Raw genomic sequence first — 15965 nt, 5'->3', positions numbered from 1 at the left:
AAGGAGCTGGAATGGGCCAAATTCGTGCCAGAGAACAGCTTAGCAGTTGACTGTATAAACAGTTTTGTTCTAGTCCTGGGAATGTTTCCAGACACATTTGAATTTACTAATTTAAATGTAGCCTTGAAGTCCCAATGCTTGCAATACCACTCCAACATTTCCCTTGTGAGCACAGGGAGAGGTCACGTGGACGAGATCATAACCACATCACTTTAATAAATAATAAGTCCCAATGCTTGCAATACCACTCCAACATTTCCCTTGTGAGCACAGGGAGAGGTCACGTGGACGAGATCATAACCACATCACTTTAATAAAACAGACAGTAGAAAGCAGGCAATTATAGAAAGCAAAACTTACTTAACAGGATGGGAACTGGAACCCTTTTACAGAATTGGTTTACATTTTCTGCATAGCAATGCAGTGTCTTCTTACTGGAGGGGTTACAGTCTCTGCTAGCTAGGAGTGGTAGTGAAAAGCACATGTTCACCTCTGAAGTGTTTCCTGAAATCATGTTGTTAGACTTTATTTTAATAAACAACATTCCTAGATGCATGATGAGTAATAAAAACCCATTATTATTATCAGGAAGCAATTCAGAATAAAATGAGCCCTCTGGACCAATATATATTTGTAGGGTGGAGGCAAATGTTTAATCAACTCCAGAGGAAGAAGCAAGAGAGAAGGGTGAAAAGGAAGAAGAATCTTATGTGAGAGAAATGAGGCAAGCCTGGAATTTGAGTTAGGACCTGATTTTCATGATTCCCTCAGTTTCAGCTTCTAATTTCCTAGGTTTTCATACCTTTCTGATGCAGCAAATGTTTGCATTTTCTGTGTCAGTCTGAAGAGCCCAGATGAAAAGGCCAGCATTGGATACTGTGGTGTAGCTTTTCACAGGCATCTTCCATTTTTGCAGACAAGCCTAGATGCAAATATTTGTAGTCTGTAGAAGTAGTTTGGCAACCTAATTTATAAGCATTAATGGATAATTGTTAGTAATTAAATGTTTGATTACCCAACTGGGCCCACAGATCAGGTTGCTAGATTTCCATCTGCTAATAGCTGTGTGCACGGGGGATCCCAGGACTGGAAATGGGAGTGAAGGCTGGGGTTTGCAAGATGCAAAACTGAAAGTGCAAATATGAAGTTCAGTCTGTTGATGAGCTAGAAAATATGAAACTTTATCTCTCTATTCTCATGGTACTTTTCTTCATTCAGGACTGCAGTGTAAATGTCTGCAGGTTTAAATATAATCCAGAGCATTAGAGATCAATGAATTAGATTGGTGTGTAATTGGAATTCCCTCTCTGCTTTTTGTAGGCTGCAGGCAGGCACAGGTCACTTCTGCTCATTTGTCCTGTATAACCTTCCCACATCTAAACTTGCAGGTCATGAAAATAAGATCCCTGTCTGGATCTCTCTCTGTTCCTCTGGTAAATGAACCTCTGCACCCATGGAGACTGATAGAGATGGTCTGGAAATTAAGGAGGGTGCAAAGTCTTTCTAGATGGGCAGCACTGAGTGATGGTCATGAAGGAGTGCCCAGCTTTTTGTCCAATGTCTGAATCTGAAACTGTCCTTAACTGATGATGGAGCATCATTCCTTTCTTTCACAGAGGCCAGAATTAGAATGGCATATACAAAGACCTGATGGAGCTGGCAGGGATAAAAGATTTCTTGTTCCTGGTTCTCTTGTTGCCCTCAGCTCATAGATTGCCTTTGCCCATCCTGGGAGACCTGTACAGCAGATAAAGAAGCCAGAATTAAGTCAGCTTTGAATGGATTTAAAGCAGCCTTCTGTTTGTCTACAGACATGGACATTATACAATGACTTCCTGACCAAGAATTTGGCCTTTCCCAAGGGTTTAAGCAACTGTCCTGCACAACCATAGATTCAGAGTAGACAATTTAAAAGAACTTGTCTCACTTTGTGTGTATTTGCTGTGTGCCTCAGCTGAGTTCCCCTCACTGACAGCTGTCCAGCTGAAATATAGAACCAGGGATATGAATAGCACACTCTACTAGTGGGCAGCACCAATTAATATTTGCATGTAAGTGCCCTGGTTGCAGTGAGATCCCATACAAAACAGATGAGTTCCTGCAGAGGCAGCAGCTCCCTAATATCACCATCCTTAAATGGGGTTTTTTGAGATGGTGGGAAGATTCTTGAAGTCTGAAGGGAAAGCAAGATTCCCATCCCTGGCAGCATGGGAGCAGCACAACCACTCTACATCAATAAGTAATTTGATCATGAGAAGCAAAGGTTAATGACTAATCTGTTTACCTGAGCTTCATTAATCAAAGATTTACTAGAAGTCAGAATCTTACTGCTGCTCAGGCACAGACAGCTTTGCTTCCAGGTTGAAAAAGACAACTATGCAAACGGCATGGAGCATGTAATTCAACAGAGAGCAATTTTCCCAGTGTGTGGATGACAAAGGAAAGCATCAAAGAGAAAAGGCTCTAATCAGAAGGGATTATATCTGGGCTGTGTGGAGCAGAGGGAAAGCCTCAGTCTGCAGTGATGTGAAGAAGAGTTCGACTATGCCTAGCAGCAATATCACCAACCTTCTGAAATGATTACGGAGTATTTTGATGTCATGAAATATTATCCTGTTCTCCATGACAACTGACACTGCAATAATAGCACCTGTAAAGATTTAAAAGTTGCCAGAAGACTTCCTAAAACATGGGGCTTAACATCCAGCACAGGGATCTGGCAAACATGGTTTAGATCACAGGGACAGAACCACAGGAGAATTGCCCTTTCTAAGGAACTGGTGTGAGGCCTGCTGTAAAATCCATCTAATCTGAGATCTTTATGTCTGTTGTGATAGTTAATGTCCACATTATGGTTCTAATTGCCCTCAGGTTAAAGGCACTAAAGGAAAAATGAACAGCAGCTTAGGCTCTTGGTGCTGACTATTCTTTGTGCAACTTTAATCCAATAGGTTTTTTTCTCCCCAGAACCCCATAGGGACAGCCCAGTTTTCCTAGGGAAAGACCTGGAGGCAGAAAACTTTCTGATGGGCCCAATTCTCCAACTCAATGAGCTGGGATGACAGAGTCATCAATACCCGTGTATTGTCATCACCTCTTTCAGCTTCAGGGGCTGAAAATGTGGACCTGAACAGAGCAAACCAGAATAAAAAAATCCCAACAAACTCCTATGCAAAGTTAATTCTTTGAATTCAAGTGACAGTAAAGCCTTTTTACACTGGACTGTCACTCTGCCAGTTGATGTGAAATCAATTATATGTACACCTAGACATGGGTAAAAAAAGAAATGGGAAAAATAAATTCTGAACTAGAGAGCCCAAGGCCCTGTAGAGGCCTGAGGTCCCTCATCTTGGTCTTTTGTTAGATCTCATGATTCCACTGTTGGCAGCGGGTAGAGAAGTGCATCAGGCAGGGGGAAAGTTAATTCAGTGATTTGTCAGCCTCAGGCCATGGAGTCACTGTCCCAGTCATGGCAGAGTTCCAGTGCCACACTGGGAGCCCTGTGGGTGACACGGGACTGTCGTGATGCAAAGACACAGAGGGGCTCTGGGGAGTGAAAATGGAGAGAGGGACCAAAGACCAAACCTTCCCAAGATGTAGCTCAAAGCCATCTACTCACTGGAATAGATTTTTTAATGTCATGTGTTCTGAACAAATTAATTCAGGGCCAGCTTATGGCTTCCTTTTCTTTTCCTTGCTTCCTCCATGGAAATAAGAGGCTCAGAGAGCCCTTTGGTCCGTGCCTGCCTCACCCAGATGTCTGGAGGCTCAGGCAGAGATGTGCTGGGAGATGTCCCAACCTCAGCTGGGACCTGCACTGGCAGATCAGTGTGGAAAGAGGAAGTGCATATATGCTACATTTAACACTTTTTAAAGTATCTAAAACATTTCCTAAGGTTCTGAACTTCCCCTTCTCCACCGCACAGCAGCCCACAGAGCCGTGAAGGGTTGCTCTTATCAAGTGCAGCACCTCATTCTCTGAAGTGATTTTCAACCACCAGCTCAGATGCCTGTTATCACACAAACCCAAGGGAAAATGTTGGTTTGCAGAGGAAGACGTGGCTGGGTGCTCTGGCTGCTTTATCTGTGCACCAGGCATGGATGGCATTATCAGCGGGTGGCAAACCTGGCACCGCTGCTTGGCGTCCCTCAGCTTCAGCAGGAGTGATGTGACCTGACAAGGCAGATTCTGTTTTTAATAGAACATATTTTGGCTATAGGCAGTGCTGCTCTTTCCCTGGAGAGGGTTATCAGTTTCATGGGAAGCTGCTTTTTTTGCCTGCATGGAAGAGAAGCTGCAGAACTGCACAGACTGGGAACTCCCTGTAAAGAGGGGAAAGCTCTCTGTGTAACCACAGAGATACCTTTACTACAGAATTGATTTTTAAAGACATAACTTTTCACTTTAACACTGAAACCTTTTTCATAATTTTAATTCTCTTCCTCTCTCTCTTTATATATTTAATGTATAGTCCAAAAAACACAGGCAACTACTCTCACAAGCAGGCCAATAAAAGTAGGGGAATATAATTAGATGAGCAATTGGAATTCATTTTGGAATGATTGAATCGAAATGAGTAAGAACAACACTTAGGTTATTTTACTGGGGAATGTATCTTTTAGGCTGCTAATGGAGTACAACCAAATAAAAACCCCACATATTTCTTAGTAGGAAAAAAAAAGATGGGAGGGTCTCCTGTGCAAGAATCAGGGCTCTTTTTTATGAAGATAGAATGGGAACAGCAGAGGGCATGGAGAAATCTTTGGAGGTGGCTGGCTGAGATTCTGTTGTATTGATCATTTGACACAACTCTGCCTTAATTGCATGGTTAATGACATGCCACAGAATGACATCCTTCACAGAATTTTCTTTTTTCTTTGTGATTTAAATCAAATTCATATATATAAATATATATATGTATATCTACCTTCTTCCTCAGAGACAACTTCACTCTCTCTAGCAATGGGAATTAATGAAAGATGCACAATCCTTGAAATCAATGTAGTTACATTGATTTATACTGGTGTAGGAACTGACCTTTGAGTTCAAAACAAATCTAATGATGTTAGAAGGAAAAAAAACCCTAATAAATATACATAAGACAAAATTATCAGAAGTACCTAAGCGAGTTATTGTAAGATCAGGCTTCCCATTACTTTTCTATGCTACAAAATTTTAAAAAGAAATTTCTGTTCTCCACCAGGGGAGAAACACCAGAGGGGACAAAACCCCCAACAGCTGGGGCAGCTGTGTGAGGAAGGAATAAGAAAATCTCCTGTGTCCAGAGCAGCCAGTCTGTATTCCCGTGGCGCTCCCGGGAGATGCTAGCCCGGAATGCCGGCTCTGCTCTCAGAGGGGCAGGAGCTGCAGCCCGCTGGGGAAGGTGCTCAGAGCTGGCATTGAGGAGCAGCAGGTGCCCCGGAGCTGATTGCCCGCCGCATTCAGGGCGCTCCCGGCGGCTCTCCAGGCTCATAGGGAATTCGGAGCAGCAGAGCAGCGTCTCGTTCCGTGTTGTTCCTTGCCTGGATGCAATCAGTGGTATTATACCTGAAAAGTGACTGGTGAGCATCTGCTAAAGGAACGGGGAAATGATACTCCCGTGGTGTTTTCTTAACGTCTCTGCTGAGGATTTTTTTCCCTTTTTTTTTTTTTTTTTTAAGTGCTTTTTTTCATTGTGGCTTACAATGAACTTTCTCTCTTTAAAAGTGCCCAGGAATAGGACTTGGGGCCAGTTTTTGTAGCTGTTGAGGGTCTGGCTATGGGTGCTCACTCTCCCACAATTACCCATATATTGACACCATTCTAGTGTATGTAATTCTCATTCTAGAAATGAGAATTACATGCAGTCAAATCTACTTCACTGTTACCAAGTTTTCACTTTTTTTAAAATATATATATGTATACACACATACATATATATATATATATATATACACACATACATATATCTATAGTAAAAGGACCTCCTCTATATATACATATATACATATATACATATACATACATTCATATATATTAAAAGGGCTTCTTATATATATAAAATATAAATATATATAGAGGAAGTCCTTTATATCTATCTATCTATCTATCTATCTATCTATCTATCTATCTATCTATCTGTTGATCTGTCTATCTATCTCTATCTATATATCTACAAATCTATATCTATATCTATATCTATATCTATATCTATATCTATATCATCTATATCTACATCTATAAAAAGGACTTCCAGTAGCTACTCCATTCCATGATATTAAGGGAATCAGCCAAGGAATCAGCCTAGAATGCACTGATAAATGCAATTACTGCTAGATTGATGGTTTTAAATGTTCTGTTGTTGACAAAAAGCCCTCAGAAACCTGAAATGTTAATCTGTTTTTCTTTTGCAAATTGAGTACTGCCTGCTGTGTACATCCTTTTATTACTGTAGGGCTGCTCATAAGCTCCAGGCTGTTGGCATTTATTTATTAAAAATGAAAAAGTATCAAGAAACAGCACTAAAATATTTTTTCACTTGGTTTCCAAAACAAAACAAAACAAAAAATAATCAGCAGATACAGGGAAAAAAATAAAAAAAGAAATTTTGGCCAAAAGAGTGTTGACAGACAGGAACAGAAGGAGTAGTGTGGTACCCCCAGGGATGCAGAGCCAATGAAACAAAGCTGACTTTCACAAGTAGTTGTCTAGACAATCAAGAAGCTTTTTGCAGATTGATGCTTAAGTTTAATAAAGAGGCCAAACTGCTTGAGTCTGCATGAAGCTGTAAGAAATCAAAAGCAAAATTCCACGGAGTGGTGCAAGAGCAGTATAATATAATTGCAGGGGTTTCAGAACAAAATCTTTATGAAATTGGACAGCTTTCTGAGCCAAAAGACACCTTCTGGTGTCATTTATCAACAGCTGCTTCAGGAACCTGAGGAATGCTGCAGTGATCACTCATAGGCAGCTCTGCTGTCATTAATGACCACATTTTTTCCACTTGTTCATTTTGCTCCCCTGAAAACAAGAAGCTGCTCCAGAATTTTTCTAATACTAAAGAACAGGAAACAGCATAGGTTCTTTAAAATGAACATCCATGATTCTTTCTGTAAATATATCTGAGCAGCATCTAGAGTGGGAGTTTCCCCCAGACAGCTCCACCACGGACTTGGAGTGAGGAAATATCTCTGAGGGAAAAGCGAACTGAAATTCAAGTTGCAACCACCACTACACCATTACACCCCAAGAACTTCAGTTCTTTAAAAACAAAAGGAGGAGTAGATCAGCAGCAGGCATTTACTCATGCTGAGATTTAGGAGTGTTTCTCCTAAATCCTTCTTCTGAATTTGCTTCTTTTCCTCTTCTTCTTTCTCTGAATTCTGCTTTTTTCCCTCTTTTTTGGGAAAGCAGTTATTTTCTTGAGAGACTGTGTTTGACTAGTGTGTTTCTTGAATTTCCTTTATTACAGTAGTCCTTTATGTAGAAAAATATTTTTATTTGTTTGCCAAAGGAAGCAGAAAATATCGTCTGGGTAACTGAGCTCCAGTTTTCCAATTCCACCTGCATTTCACAGAAAGAAACTACCCCGATATGACACAGGATTTGAATGCTGTCTAATGGAATATGCAGCATATAACAAGAGGAAAGATTGCACTTGGTTAGTATTTATATGGTTTTAACACTCCTGGAAAGGACATGCAATTGCTGTGCTTTTCCTTCAGTCCACAGACCAGGTTTTTCTGCAGCAGTGCAGTCAATGCTGAAATCCCAACACAGCCAAGGTTTCACTATAACTTACAAGAAGTGCCCTGGGAGATCCATATTTTTACAATTCCTTCAAACAAATCACAGAAAAGACAAATATGAAGAAGAGCTCCAAAGCACACCCCCTGTCCATAAATCCCACCTGGGCAGGGGCAGACATGGGCATGTTTCAGGGGAGTGTGCTTCATGCCTTGTGCACTTTAGAGGCATGTGTTCCATTTTGTTTATTTACTTCAGCAACTCCTCTGAGTCCCTGAGGTTTTGAAATCTAAGGCCAAGGTCAGCAGCTACAATGGGAGTTGTTGTGGTCTTTGTAGGCAGGAGGTGGAAGGAGTGAGTTGAATTCCCTGCTGACACCAGCAGGATCTGGGAACAGCCAAGCCAACAAGACTGCCAACCTGGGATGTAGGTTGGGAACCAACCAGGAGGACTCTCCTCAAAAATGGAGGCACAGAAGGTTCCTAAAAGCAGATGCTTTTACCCTTTTTTTTTTTTTTTTGCTGTCACTGTAAACATTGGGTGCAAAGTTTGCTGCCAGCAATAAACCCCTCCCAGGTCTGCTGGACTGACAGCCTGTGCCTATGAACTCTGAGGTTTTGGTTCTACTGCAAAGAGAATAACACTGAAATGGGCACAGGACATGTTCAAGTACCAGAGGAACTGTGATTTCTGGCTTGAATAAGTCTCCTAATAATTAGAATATTTGCCCTAGTCTGATTGTTGCTGTTCCAAATTACTCTTTTCCCTTATTCTCCCCATGGTTTCATAACTTGGCAAATCCTATTTACTGACCAGCCTTTGTCTCTTTCTAAAAAGGAAGGCCAGGGACTTTCTGTCATCTTTTAGGTCAGCTGGCTTCCTCACTATAAGCACAGCCTCAAAGAATGGGATAAAATTTGCACATTCAGCCCCATGAGTGCACTTCCACAGAGCTGGCTGTCTTCAGGAACAAAGACAAAACCTGAGTCCAACTGCATGCACAACCAGGCCTCTGGTTCCCAAATGCTGCTCAGTAGCTGACAACCTCTGGCAAGCAAAACATACCCTTTTTATACTGTGCTGAACATTTAAAAAGTGGTAATAAATAGATGGTAGCTTAGAGGTGTGATTTATTTGTTTTATGAATCACAGAAGAGTCCATAGCTCATGAAAGATTAAGGCTGAAGCAAGTTGTATGGCTCTTGAATTACAAGTGGAGATTAATGTCTTATTTCATGAAGCCTCATCATTAACTGGTCTGCATTACAGTAGTTTAATGTTAGTGACAGAAAGAATTGACTTTTAACATTTTTTAAATATTCTGCCATCTGATTGGCCTTTGCCAGGGGGATGTCTTCCAGAGCTGAGAGATTTTGAAGGGAATAAATCCTGTCTCAGCATGGGCTTTCTTACACACACCTGCACCCCATGTGATTATTATGAAGACCCACAAGATCAGCAGGGTGAGGCAGATGGTTTTTGCCCTGCATAAGGAGTGCTTCAAGGCTTTGGGGACTTTTAGTCCTGCTGAGTCACCCTGAGAGGACTTTCCCTCATGAGAGTATCTCAATTTACAGCTCATATGCCATGACAAAAGTGGCTTCTGTTACAAATGCATTGCAAAAGGCTGGAATAGCTCTCCCCATCCACTGTGACTGCTCCTGCTTCTATCAGACCAGAGCAGTGATGTTTTATGGTTTTCAGGGCTTCTCCCTTTCCAAGGACATATTTTGTTAAATATCATCTTACATGGGAATCATCATATTTATTTTTGAGCCACAGATTATATCTGCAAGTGACTTTATCTTTCATTGTAGTGTGACATATCACAACACTACAGTATTGAATACAAGTAATTTACTCCAATCTATTAAAACCCTCCCATTTTAGAAATCTATTACAACCTTCCTTGTTGTTATTAGCATTTCCAAGAATGCCAGTGTGGCAGGAGAATTAACTTGATGAACAGTCCTGCGAAATGTGCCGCTACAAGCTGTTTCTAAAACATCTTCCAAGGCATCATCTCCATCAGCTCATGATTCTCTTTGGTTTTCTTTCTTTGCTAGAACTATTTGCTAGCCCTTAGTTGTGGTAAGCGATTATTTGTGCTTTCAAGCAAACTCCATGAAAAACATTTTTCAAGTGGAGATCAAAGAGCGAAGGCAACCATAAAAGCAGTCTTATAAAAACGATGTATTAAAAAATCTAAGCACCATCCATATGCCAATTGCATCCAAACTTCACGGTCCCTTCTCTGTGAGGCTTCTTAAAGGTGATAGAAATGTCAGATGAAACAAAAAAGGGCACATTATGGAGAGGGAAATTATGGAGATGAGAGGTGGCTCTCAGGAGCCATCCAGCAAGGAGTTCTAGTTGGGAAGGGCAGCTCCAGAGAGCAAAGCTTGCAGCACAAATTGTGGTCCCCAATTACTACAGTCTGAGGGCTGTAATAATTTCTAACAGTTGCAGGTGTCATTAAACAGAATTTTCGCAAGCCCAGGGGTTAAAATGATGCCCTAAATCTACAAAAGCATGCAAACTCTCCAGTCCCTAGGAGGGATTTACTCTTAAGAGCTGAGGGCTGATTTTACACTCTGAGATCACACAGCTGGAAAATTCAAATCTAAAATGAATTTATGTCCTGTTCTGCCATGACTTCCCTTCACACCTCTGCACCAGGATGTTCATTGTTTTGACCTCTGCCAGGGCTGGGATGGCAAGGCACAAAGATTTCCTCGTAGGGTACGGTGTTACTGGGCACTGGAGACCTCAAACCCTCTGGTATCTGGGGCACCCATGACATCAGTGCTCAGTGGACTTAAGCAAACAGCATAAAGGCTCCAAGAAGTGAAATTTTTTGAGATAATTAAACTTCTTGCACTTGCTGACTAAAGTCAGCCCAGATTGTGCTGCCATCTCCATGCAACCATAGCAACTTCTTCCTTCCGTTGTGTCCCAGATTAATGGGAACACCTGGAATCCAAAACCTGAGGCTGACAGGAAGGTGCATAAAACTTTATTGATCCTTGGTGGTGGCAGGGATCCAGTCACCCAGCAGTGATTCACTTTCCAAAGGCCTGCCTCAGCAAGGAGCAGTGGTGGGCTCTCCAGAGACCCCTCTCTTCTCTGACTGCTTCAAAGTCCCAATCAGGAATATTTTAAGGAGATGATTACAGGAAATCACACATTGTTTCAAGGGATGTGAGCATTCTTCACTCAGGTTTTAGCATATTAATATTTTTAAGGATGGTTCACAACTAAATATGGTATTGGCTTTCTTATTGTTTCTGCTGGGTTCATTTCAACACTTTAAAACCCCTACATGCCAACAGGGTTCAATGGCAGTAGCCTGTGGGCAATTAAGGTTAAATTTTAGTCTTGGTCATATGTGACTGCTCCTGTAAATGTGGTGAAACACAGTTGGAGCACATATTCCCCAGAGAGCAAGTAGGCAATGCTTTAAGGCAGCCATGGAAAGATAAATGGATGCAGAGAGGCTCTGGAATTTTGCTTGAAATAATTTTTGCTTTGCTTTTAATGATCAAAACCATTCCTCCCACTGAACCACATAAAAAAAATCACAGTTGTGTCTGTGCCAAAGGTGGAGCATAGTGTTGACCCACTGAAATGAAAGACAAGTGAAAAATTAATGAGAAACTGGAAACCAGCAGCTCCCACCCTGTGAGCAGTAGTCTTTTATATCCTTCTTCCATAGTGAGCATCTCAATGGGGCAAAAAATCACAGCAGCTCCTCTGACTTCAAAGGAGATGCACGGGTTGGGAAGGAGGGGAAACCATCCAGAGAGAGCTGTACCAGGTCTACACAACTCAGGAAGAGAAGAGAAGAGAGCCCCTAGCAGAGCCAATCACCACTCAGAAGAGTGGGGAATGTTTCTGTTATAAAGAGTTTTGTGTGAAGAGGAAAAGCACCTAAATGTGATCCAGCTCTGACTGAGGCTCTTCTCAGGACAAAGCAGAAGTAGCCTGGAACTTCAGCTCTAATTTCTAGAGTTAGGGGGACACAGACAGGTACAACAAATAAGCCTGAGGGTCACAAACAGACTTTTCTGACAAACTCTTCAGTCTCCAATATCTGCTGTAGAAAAAAATTAGCAGTCTGAGATTGTCCTGAGCTCATTTCAAAAGGTATCACAATTTTTGGATTATGCCCTGGGAGGGTCCTTTTCCTCCTGCACTAACTCCAAAGAACTCATTAATCAATTATACCTTTTTTATCTAACACTGCAATGTTTAAAACAACATTTCCCAAGCTCTTTCAGGAAACTTAAATGAAATAAAAGGAAACATCCTCATCTGTTTATCCACCATGCAACCCAGTTTGCCCAAAAAATGAGAATTTATGAAAAGAAGATCCCTAAAATCCCCTACAAATCATTAAAAGTATTCATGTGTGTTCCTCCATTGTTATTTATGAGCCAAAAGAAGCTGTCATGCATGTAATATGCTAGCAGAGACCCAAGGAGTTTTCCTGATCTGTTGTCTTTCCCTGTATATTGATATAATAACATTTGTCTTGCGTAGCATGTTTAATAAATTCACACTATCATTTTGAAATGATGCCTCTGTGATCTGGGGAGTTCATTATCACCTGCTCACTGGAAGTGGTCCCTCTCCAAAGCCACCACTTCTCAGGAATTAGATATAGAGTGCTTTAATTGCCTATCATTAAGTGCTGTACCTGTGCTGAGCATTCTCTGTGAAGTCTGTGGGGCTGTAATTTCCACCCCTGTGATTAACTGAGTTCACGTGGCAGCACTGGCAAGGAATCTTTGGGAAGGCAGGGAGGTTACAAGGAGCTGCTCTAGGTCTGAGACCCTGACTCGAGCTGATTCCTGATTCCTGGCTGGGTGAATGTTACAGTGACAATCCTCGGCAGCATCACATCCCCTGTAGCCCTGGCACAGGGAACTTTTGCTCAGATCAGGTGCTCTGGCACCCAGAGGAGCTCCTCATCCCCCTCTAACCTTGCTTTAACCACCTCAGGTTGCAGCAGGGATGCTCCCCTGCCATTCCTCGGCGTGTTTTAAAAGGCTTTTAGTGAACAGAACCTCTGAAATTCACCTTGTTTTACAGAAAAAATAACAAAGATGAGGTTTGAGAGGCTCAGCAGTGAGTGTGTCAGTGCCAGAAGGAGCAGCAGAATGTGCTGCACCGTGGCTGTGCCATTGCCTCAGCTCTGCCCTGCTCCCCTGGGTGAGCCACACCAACTTTGCTGCAGTGAGCACCTGTAGCCTCACTCTCCTCTACTGATTTTAAAATGCCTGCAGGACCAGAAGCAGTCCTGGAACCTCTACCCCCCTGTAGAAATTGAGCAATGAGTCCAAAAGTTATTGGGGAGGGGAGGAGGATGTAGACACAGACACACAGACAGAACGATTGCATAAGCCTCGTTCCCATGAGAAACCAGGCTGAAAAACAAACTGTCCTAGCAGGGCTTCTCATAGCTCTGCCTCAACTGGGTCATGCCAGGTCCCAAACTCATGGAACTTTGCCTTATCTCCAATGGGCTCTCCTCTAGGAGGCAATCCTGGGTTTGGCAGGTTTGACCTTTCATTTTTTGTCTCACTGAGATGTCATGAAGGGAAAAAATAACCCCACCAAACCAGGTTGATACAATGCAATGTCAAAAGCCACCATGGTCTTGTACTGCAGCGAGATTTGTGGTGTGGGACAGAATTTTGAGGAACAAACCAGCAGGGAACAGCTCTGACACTCACCCTACTTCTGCACCAGCTCCCACTGCTGCAGGGGATGGGGGGTCTAAAATAATATCCTAGATCTCCAATGGGTCTGGTCTTTCCTGGAAGCAGGAGAAGCTTCCCCTTTAACGTGAATGGGAGTTATGTGTCTGCCCTGAAAATAGAATGGACCTGAGGCCTGGTCCTTCTGTTGCCAAAGAAATAATGTCTTTCCTTGCTTGCTGCAGGGAGACACATTTAAAAATAGTCTGTCAAAAATATATATATTAATAAAAGTAGTCCTTCAGTTTAATTCTGAGGCCTCACACCCTTCTCTAGGCCTTTATCTCCAAGCTCGTGGTCAGTTCTAAATAAAAAGCTGTACTTACATGAGACTCCCAGCTGACAAAACCAGTCTGTTTTTTCAAACTCTACAAAGCCCTGGCAATTGTCACCCTTCAGCAGAGACCAAATTCAGCAGGGCAGGTCTTCAGAAATGGCTGCTGGGCCCTGACACCTCAGAGCTGTGGGCCCTTTGCTTGTGAAGGGAAACTTTAATTTCCATCCCTTTTGTGCCACCTCAGCTCAGTGTGTGAGAGGGGCTGCCCAGCTGCCTCCCCCTGGCCATGGCACAGCTGGAAGGGAACTGCAGGCACCACGGTGAGGAATCTTGCACACTAGGATGTAAAAGAAGAAGATGTCTGCAGTGGATCAACATGCTTTTGAAACCCTTCCCACAGGCAGGTGAGAGTGCAGAGCTAAGGGCTGTGCCCTGGGCACGGAGCAAAGGTGAGAGTGCAAGAGAGTGTTGTGTTGTGTTGTTACACACAGACCCTTGTGTTGTTTTGTAACACATAGAGGAATTGCCTTTCCCTTTCTGTTTCTTTTCTCTGAAACAAACAAAAAACAAAACCAGAAACTTCTCCAACTTCTGTAGATTACAAATTTGCTTTCTTTTTTATCCTGTGGGAACACTTAACTAAATATATCCCCTGTAAAACTCCACACATTCCAAAGGAAACCCCAAGTTACTTTGCATCAAACACCCCCAAGCAGGAGCTGGAATCTTTAAGGTCCCTTCCAGCATAACCACCCCATGTTTCCATGATTCTTTGGTCAAGTGTATGCTAAGGCTCTCACTGAGCTGCCCTATGACCCTGCTCTTTGTTTCTGTGTTTATCACCATAGATTTCAAAAGAGTTGGCCATCAAAGTCATCAGGGTTTGGTCAATGGGCTGTTTATTACCATGAATATGCCTGGTGATTATGAAAGGTTGTCCTATAAATGTCTGCTGCTCACACTCTGCTGTGGTCACTTCCTACATGTGCTTTCCAACATGTTCCAGGCACAGGCCAAGCTTCATCCAGCACAGGTGTCTGAAAATGAAATCAGAAGAATTCTGTTTATAAATTGGCCTTGCATCTCAAATTAAAGGGCAAATGGCTTTACAGCTCTGCCCCTTACAAACCAGTCTGGGAGCACAAACATTACAGGAGCCACACACCCCTGCAAAAAGGGACAAACAACCACAATAAAAAAAAGAGCATATTCCTTTTAGAAACTATTAAATAAAGCAAAATGCATGCACTGTTGTACTCACTTTTGATTTCCATACCAGGTTGCTTCAGTCCCACATGGGAGCTTTGCAGGTGATGTTACCTGTCCTGGATGCAGCATTACAAATGGATTCAAAGCCCTTTGCTGGAAAGACAAAAAAAAAGGGAAGGAACTCAGCAGGGCAGAAAAATAAACATCACTCTGAAAAAAAAAAAAAAATCCATCTACAATCAGAAATACATTACAAAGAATCGCAAAAAAAAAAAAAAACAAAAAAACAAACAAACAAAAAAAAAACAAAAACAAAAAACCCAAAAAAACACCAAGGAACATTCAGAAAAAAAATAGAGTTTTAAAGTTTTACCTGACCATGGAAATAACCAGTGTTCTTCAGCTGATTCATTCTCCACAAAACTGTTCTATTTTCTGTCACCTAAAAATATCTGGCTCCTTTTTGAAGAACTGATGAAGGACCTGGCACCTTTCTCTTCTCCCAACATGCTCCAGCTTGAAAACATCAGAGCTGTGATGCTGAGCTTCCCTCCTCAGCCAGAGTGTGAACAGCAAGGACAGGATTTCTCCCATGTAGTTTTAACCACTGAAAAAGTGGGTATCAAGTGCAAACTACCTCTCCAGGCACTTTTTACCACCAATATAGAGAGAAAAGTCTTTTGGAGATGCCCCTGATTATTGACATATAATTTAGACTAAACACCTGTAAGTAGTGAGATGGATCCCACCCACAGAGCTTTCTTCTTCCTCGAGGCCAATTAGATATAAATGCTGCTTCATGATCTAATTTCAAGACTTTGAAACAAGGCTTTCAGTCAAAAATGCAAATTCAGTGAAAACCAGACCTTTTTGTGGGAAAGGGCTGGTTTCTGATTCCTGTCTTTAAAAGATATTTAGAAGAAAACAATAGGTGTGGTTTCTATATTTTCAAAAAGCAAAATTTCCATTTTTCTGTTTGAAACAAGTCTTG

At 42.0% G+C, this 15965-nt stretch overlaps 1 long non-coding RNA gene across 1 annotated transcript; it reads right to left on the bottom strand.

Annotated features, from left to right (window-relative positions):
• Positions 1-14647: 14647 nt before the first annotated feature.
• Positions 14648-15128, bottom strand: LOC132335574 (uncharacterized). Its single transcript, XR_009488701.1, has 2 exons — positions 15027-15128; positions 14648-14802 (listed from the first exon to the last, which is right to left on the bottom strand). It is a non-coding gene; the product is annotated as an uncharacterized LOC132335574 (long non-coding RNA).
• Positions 15129-15965: the final 837 nt, after the last annotated feature.

This window comes from Haemorhous mexicanus, chromosome 18, assembly GCF_027477595.1.
Source record: "Haemorhous mexicanus isolate bHaeMex1 chromosome 18, bHaeMex1.pri, whole genome shotgun sequence".
In the NCBI taxonomy this organism is placed as follows: Eukaryota; Metazoa; Chordata; class Aves; order Passeriformes; family Fringillidae; genus Haemorhous; species Haemorhous mexicanus.
This window is presented reverse-complemented; position numbering and strand designations above follow the sequence as displayed.